Source organism: Lactuca virosa, chromosome 2 (assembly GCF_052849685.1).
Source record: "Lactuca virosa cultivar CGN04683 chromosome 2, Lactuca_virosa_CGN04683_v6, whole genome shotgun sequence".
In the NCBI taxonomy this organism is placed as follows: domain Eukaryota; kingdom Viridiplantae; phylum Streptophyta; class Magnoliopsida; order Asterales; family Asteraceae; genus Lactuca; species Lactuca virosa.
In genome coordinates this window covers 209,444,734-209,452,575 of record NC_136427.1, presented here as the reverse complement: position 1 = coordinate 209,452,575, position 7,842 = coordinate 209,444,734, and positions in this window count along the sequence as shown.

The following is a 7,842-nucleotide window of genomic DNA, read 5'->3' as shown; positions in this document are numbered from 1 at the left end:
ATTTTTGACCCAACAATCTCCCCCTTGGTTTATAGCTTTCTTTTCTTAATTGACCCAACAAGCTCCCCCTAAAAAGTAGCTGGCTTTTCTTGCCAATCTTCATCGAGAGCTTGGCTTCAGCATTAATCTTCAAATTCTTCACAACTTCACGATGAACTTGATGAATCTTCAATGATTGACTTCATCTTAAGCAGTTGAGCTTTTCTTCAGAATTTGACACTGAACGCACATTGGGTGAGGAGGCTTCTTGTACTGATTCTTGAAAGATAGCGCTTTCAGCTTGAGAATCTTCACAGAGAACATCAGAGAGAACAAATCTTCTGGATCACTTCAGCAGGTTCAAGATAGAAGCAGACTGATTGAGGAGGCTTCAATGCAATCCGTCACATAATCTTCAATTTCAGCTTCACCTTGCTTCTGGGGTTGAAAGATTGAATGTCGAAAGAATAATCTTCATTTCTTGCTCCATCGAATGAGAATTCTTCGATAATCACGGATGAAGCCTTGGCTCAGAAATCTTCGACACAAACTCCATGAGTTTCATATTCACCTGAATTCACTTTTCATGACAAAACAAAACTAAAGGAAAATTTAGCACACAATATTTTTGGGTTTTTCATATTTTCTGAAAAAAAAAAACAGAAACAAAATATTTTTGGATTTTTGATTTTCTTGAACAAGAAATAAAACAGAAATAACACCATTTTTTTTTTAATTTTTTGATTTTTGTTTGATTTTTGAATTTTTCTGATTTTTGTTTGATTTTTGATTTTTGATTTTTTTTAATTATCCCCCTAAATTTGTGCATAGAGGAAAACTATGAACAAATTTAACAAAAACAAAAATATTTGGGATCAAAGTTGTGAGACAGCCTGAACTTGTTTATCAATACCTTCACCTTTATGAATAGATCTGATCAATTGCCGGTATTGTGGTCCACTTAAACACGAAGGATATTGACAAAATTTTCTAAATAAACTATTTTGCTGACGACGACTACGGGTATTGTTGTCCACTTAAATTAAGCAACGAGATCTACAGGAAACCTCTTAAATGGTTAAATTTTAGTTGCACTAGAACGTGTTCCCCACTTCCCGATATACCCTGGTTATCAAGAACTTCCTAAGGACTCCTTACTTTAGGTGAGTAAACAATTATTAAGGAGGAAGTAAAATTTAGAAATAGGTGCATATGTTGTGTCCCAGGTCGGATATATTTCAATCACGCAGAGGGGACAACATATGGCTAACTAGGATAGAGGGATTGAGAAGTAGAATGTTGCATATGCTGTGTCCCAGGTCGGATCTTCCGATCACGCAGAGGGGACAACATATGGCTAATAGATATAGATAGATAATAAGATGTGTAGAGATAGAGTTGCATATGTTGCAATCCAAATCGGATCTTCCGATCACGCAGAGGAGGCAACATATGACTGACAGATAGAATGCAAGAAAATAATTTCTACAGACCTACTTTATCAGAACCCCCCAGTCGCCCTATCAGAACCAGAATTAAGGACATAAGTCCGTACATCAAGGAAAAGTTCAACCACTGTTCTAGATGCGTATTAATTTAGTGTATCTTGTAGGTTCCCGTGTTTATCTCACTGCTTAATCTACCCGAGCGTCGTATGGTCAGTCCAAACAATCCTAACTAAATCCACACTGTCAAATCCTTCGTGCCTACCAGCACATTGAACACAAAGTCTAGACAATTCAGATTCAGTCCCTTACACTGGTTTTAGACTGCCCGTTATCACTTTCTTGATATCACTTCTCAAATAATGCCTACTAACGAAAAACTATAAGAAAATGAAAAATTGTCTTTGAAAAGAATCAGTTTAAGATAAACTCAAGAGTATAGAGAGCAAAACGCAAACCGTAACTCACCAATTGAATTTGCATCCAGAAGGTCTGAGAACAGCACGCATAATCTCAGAACAGATTCGAAACTTCTTCATGTCATTAAGCACTAACCCCATTTGTGATCTCTTCCTTTCCTCCTTTCCCGCAAAAGGACACATACTCTCAAACAAATGTCTAAATGTTGTACAATTGAGAGATGTCCCCTATCATGTGCCTGGAACAACCACTACCAACAAACCGAAGTCTGATGATATGCCTCCACAGCTGCTCCGACACAGAGCGGGATCAGTTGGTCTTTGGAACCCAGTCCATTTTGAAACTAAGTTGACCTTTTTCATCCTTGCACGGAACTCTCTCCCATGACATATACTGTTTATCACAAACAGAAGATGAAGAAATATTAGAATCGTTAGAAGATTTGGGAGAGTGAGCCTTTGGAACCCATTTGTAGTTGGGTTTAACCCATTTCTTTTTCGATCTGATGGATGGCTCAGTACTTTCTTTTGATCATGATGTCGTCCGTTGAGATGACTTTGATTTTGGCTTCACGGGAGCATCTCTTGGATTTGGCTTCTTGGCCGACATTCCCTTCTTGTTCTTGGGAGTTGGATTATTGGCCTTCTATGCGTTCCAGTCACCATGGTCTGAACGTGACCTTGAGGGGTTTCTTTTGAAGTATCTCCCTATTGGCGCGTTTTTCCATCCTTGTGCGTAGTAGGGAACGTATGCGCGATTTGGACAGTTTCGGGCAATGTGACCAGGTGTTCCACAGTGAAAACAAGTCTTTTTCTTCACTGGGAAATTGTTTCTTCCTGCCCCTGGTGGCGTGTCCTTGCCTTGTCTCTTATTATTCCCACAAGCACAATTACAACAGGCACTCTATTTCACTGGAATTGGTGGCCTGTATTTCTCAACAGCAGGTTTATCAGAAGCAGCTGAGTTCAAAGCAACAGATTCAGAGTACAAGGAGATGTTGGTTTGTTCAATGGTTTTCTCCTTGTTCTCATCCTCTGCTACTTTACCTGCACATGAAGTAGAAGCATTAGTATTTTCAACCTGAATACCTCCTGACACAAATCCAGCTGGTTTGCCATGTTGAAGACGTGCCTCCCTGTGAATTTCTTCCTGTGTCATAGGGATGGATGTGTAGTTATGATTGAAAGGTGGAGGAACACTATCATACCCTAGACCTTTTTGCTAGTTATTTTTAAATTGCAAACAATGGTCTATCATGTTCGCAACTACTTCGCTTGACACATCAAATTTTCTAAAATCAAAATCTGCAGTTACAAATTTGTTTTTTTAATGTGTCAAGCTCAGCAGTTAATTCAGCAAGTTGTCTCTTAACACAATCATAATTTTCACATTTATTACTATAGTCTTCCTGAAGCTTCCTAAAGTCTTTGATTTTTGCTTCTAATTCAGCCTTCAGGGGTTTCTGTCCTTTCCTGAGTTGATATCCTTCGTATTTTAGGTCCTCGACTTCCTTTTTTAGCAAATCATTATGTTCACGAAGAATCTTAATCGTATCTTCACAAGATGGAGTATATGAAACTTCATTGACCGGGATGTTTGCGGAACTCATTGTTTTTCGACAATTCAAAGCGTCAAGTTCTTCAGTTACAGCAGCAAGACTAAGACGATTGAGATCTTTTGTCTTCTTGATGACAGCTACGTTCATATCCCACGATTTCGGAAGTGAATTCAGTAGCTTTTTGTTTATCTCAGATTTGGTCAAGAAGATTCCAGCTATATTCATCTCAGTAGTGAGTGTGGTAAATCGCTGCAACTGAGCTTCCAGGGTTTCTCCAGGGATATAATCGAACATGTTGAAATTTTGTCTTAACATATCCTGACGACTCTCTTTGATGTCTTCTTTTCCCTCGTAGACCTCAAAAGCCATTAAAAGCACAACTAGAAGCCAAAATCAAACTTAAAAGTCAAACCCTTTGACTACAAACCTCAAAAGTCAACCTTAAAAGTCAAATTTAAAAAGTCAAACTCAAAAGTCAAACTTAAAAGTCAAACTTAAAAGTCAAACCGCAAAGCTAAATTTGAAAATTTAAAAGGTTAAACGAGAAAGTCAAAGTTTAAAGTCAAAGGTCAAATTTTAAAAGTCAAAGATAAAAGTCAAAAATTAAAAACTAAAATTTTTTGGTTGAAAATGTAATTTGAAAATGAAAGAAATTGAATTTTGGGGTTAAAAGTGTAAAAAATGCGAAATAAGGTGCGACAGTGAGAGCTTTTGAATTAAAATCGAAAGGCTTGAAACAACAAGCAGCCTAGCTGAGTTGGTAAGGCGCGTTGGTTGGTTTGGGAGGTGACCCGGGTTCGATCCCCGGCACCCCCAATTCGTTTCTTATTTTTGATGTGCGATGCGAGGATCCTGCTGTGAAGCTTGCTGAACGTGCGAGGGCGAGGTGCGAGACCGAGGCTGCTGAACGAGAAGGCGTGCGAGGTGCGAGGCGCTGGCCGCAAACCGAGGACCGCAAACTCCGGCCGTAAACCGCCGGGCCGCAAACACCGGCTATAAACTCCGGTCGGCCGTAAACTCCGGGAAACCCTAGCCGTAAACGCCGCCGCCGCCGCCGACCATAAACCCTAACCGTAAACTCCGGCTGACCGTAAACGCTTCGCCGTAAACAGCGTTTTTCACCTCTTTTTGCTCTAAAACTCGATCAAAAACTCGTTTTTATCAAAAAACACGAAGAACAACCCCCCCTAATTTTCAGAGATCTATCCAAAAACGCAAGAATCTTTCCAAAATAAGATCAAATAAGCTCCAGATCTGACAAAATTGACTGATACAACCAAGCTCTGATACCAATTGTAAGTCCCTAATATGCTTGTGTATCAATCAGATCCAATTGATGGTGCGGAAACCCAATCAATTGGATGATGTCAGATCAAATAGAAGAGAAGGAGAAGAAGAAGATGATGAATCTTGAATGTATTGATTAGAATGAAGTTCCCTTACACAAGATTCACACACTTACACACACTAAAACTCCTCTTTTCTCTCTATTCCGTACACTCCTTTACTGTTCATCAATCCTCACACCCCTCACCCTATATATATACTTGGGGAATATGGGCCATAAATGGGTTTACGGTCGTAAATGGGTTTACGGCCGTAAACACCCATTGGGCCGTAAATACAACTGCAAAAATATATTACACGACCAAAAACTATTAATGACTAGAAAAGTAAAGTATAAACCATATTTTTGACCCAACACTAGTTCCTACTGACACGTATTGCGGAGAAATACTTGTAATAGTACTGTCAGAAATGATGATTAAAATAATCCTTAGGGCAGATCCTTAGTAAGGAAAATAGAAAGAAACCTTTTGACATGTATTGCGGAGAAATCCCTATAACAGTACTGTCAGCAATGATGATTAAAATAACCCTTAGGATAGACCCTTAAGGAAGAATAAAGAAGAAATCAGGGATGGGTAATCGGGTTAATTGTTTGATAATTAAACATATTAACTATATTAATATGGGTTGAAAACCTTATGTTCTCACCAGGTTTCCCAACCTGACCCACTCAGCTTCTTTGTATCACAGGTAGCAGTTCAAAAGTACATGAATGATGAGAGATTTGAGGACATGTAGACTACTAGTCTAAGATACTATAAGGCCTGTTTATGCTTATGTTTTGTATCATTTATGACATCCCAAGCTTTTATAAATCAATGAAAAACATTTTTTCAGAAATACTCTTACAGGACCAAAATTCCAAATTTATAAATAAACTCTGTTTTACATAAGCATAAATAAAAAGTTTTAAAATGGCCACAAAAATAGGGATCCTATACATTTTTCTTAGATGCCCCTATCATCATAAAGGATTTCATTATCTTAGGGCGTGTTCGGCACGCAACGTTTGGGAGTTTCAGGCTTCTAGCTTTTAAGAAAACGCTAGTAAAAAAAAGCCTTGTTAGGCGACATGAGTGTTTAGCTTTTAGCCTAAACAAAACGCTCCAAAATTAAAAGCTACATGGAGTAGCTTTCAACAAAATTTCTCCAAAATCAAACGCTACCCGCTACTCGCTACCAGCCACCGGCTACCAACTAGTTTTTCCGAACACGCCCTTAATCTTCACACCGATCCCTGAATTATGATTTCCTTAACCATGAGGACTCACTTAATTGTTTTATGATCCTTTTCATCTGGCTCAATCCTCGAGCCCTTCTCCACTCCGACAACTGCTACTAGTGCTGAACTACCCACCTAAGTTGTCTCTTTTGCCGATGCAGCTGACGCTCCCTTCAATGTTGCTCCTCTCGCCGATTGTCACACCCCCAAACCAGATGGCAGAAACGTACGGGGGTGGATGACTTCATTTGTAGTATCATAACACATGTATCATAGTAATCAAATTATAAACAACCATTGCATTAATAAGTATAAGTTTTTACATGTGTTCAATCACTGTATATTGACACCAAAATAGTTATACAAAAGAATAAGACATGACTCAAAAATAGCTCCATCTTCTCAAAAGCTCGGGGAGTACCTGTCTACTGATTCCCTGAGAATACAAGTAAATTGAAAAGAGAGTATCAACATAAAGTTGAGTGAGTGCATAAGTATTTATGTTTGAAAGAATGTTTCCTGTTTCTTGAATATGTAAACTGTTCCAGAAAATCCTATATTTTCTACTGTATATGAAAAGTAGTTTTAATCACATAAAACCGTTCCGTTTGTAAACCAGTATTCTGTTTTTGTACTCTTTTGTATAATCTGTAAAAGTGAGTGTGCCTGGCTCCACCAGCTGTTATTGTAAACTGTAATGTACTACTGTAAATTGTATCTTATAAACTAGTATTTTAAAGATGTACTTATGTTTAGTTAATTATACACTAACATATTGTTAATATTTTTTTTATTGAGTTATTATAACCATACTAAGACTAGATGGTCTGAAGTAACGCTTTGAAGGCGTCAAAACTGTTGATAACAATTGTCACTCATAGGCGTGTATGCCCGACTGTAGCTAGCAGCCCGAGTGCGGGGTTGTCAATCCCAATATAGATCTATACACACTTGTTTCGATCCCCGACTGGAGATTCTGGTTATAATGTCAGGACTTTAACTATGTTGTTTAAGTAAATTGAACAACCTGAATCGAATGACTCATAAAAAGAATATAGACGTTACGTGTATAATGTAAATGAAAACCCAATCATTCTGAAATAATGATTGATTGTATACTCCTGAATTAGTATTCTTAACATGTATATGAAAGATATATACTCTTGATTAGTTTTGAATCAAACCATTGATCTTGTAAAATGGTGTACTCTAGTATACTTGAACCGTGAATTAATGTTCTATGAATCATAAATTATACCTATTATAATTTATATGTACTTTCTGAATTGGTACTAACTGTTCATGAATGCAACCCCTTGCTCAACTTGTTACAAAGGGTATTTGAACTGAACGAAATAACTTTTATATTTATATACATATAAAAATATATATATAAGTAAAATTTAAATGACATTCGGACAAATAACTGATTCTTATAAGCCCACATCCAAACAAGGAAAAGGAACCAAAGTGAGTTATCAGTCCTAAGCCTTTTAAATCTTATTTATATTTATATAAATATATATATATATATATATATATATATATATATATATATATATATATATATATATATATATATATGATTTTTGGGGAAAACATAAGTTTATAAAATCATTTAAAGAATTTAACATTTTGAAATACTTTTGGTGACTTGATGTCATTTTAACACAATTTGAAACTATTTGATTTGATGATAATTGAAATCCATTTTGGTGAAATATTTTGAAACCATTTGTTTGTAACACAAAATCCTTGTGTTAGACTTGTATTCCCCCCCCCCCCCACTTAAAACAGTAAAAACTATGAAAATACGGGGGTATGAACTCACCTGATGGTGAGTAAATCTGAAAGTTCGGTATAGGATG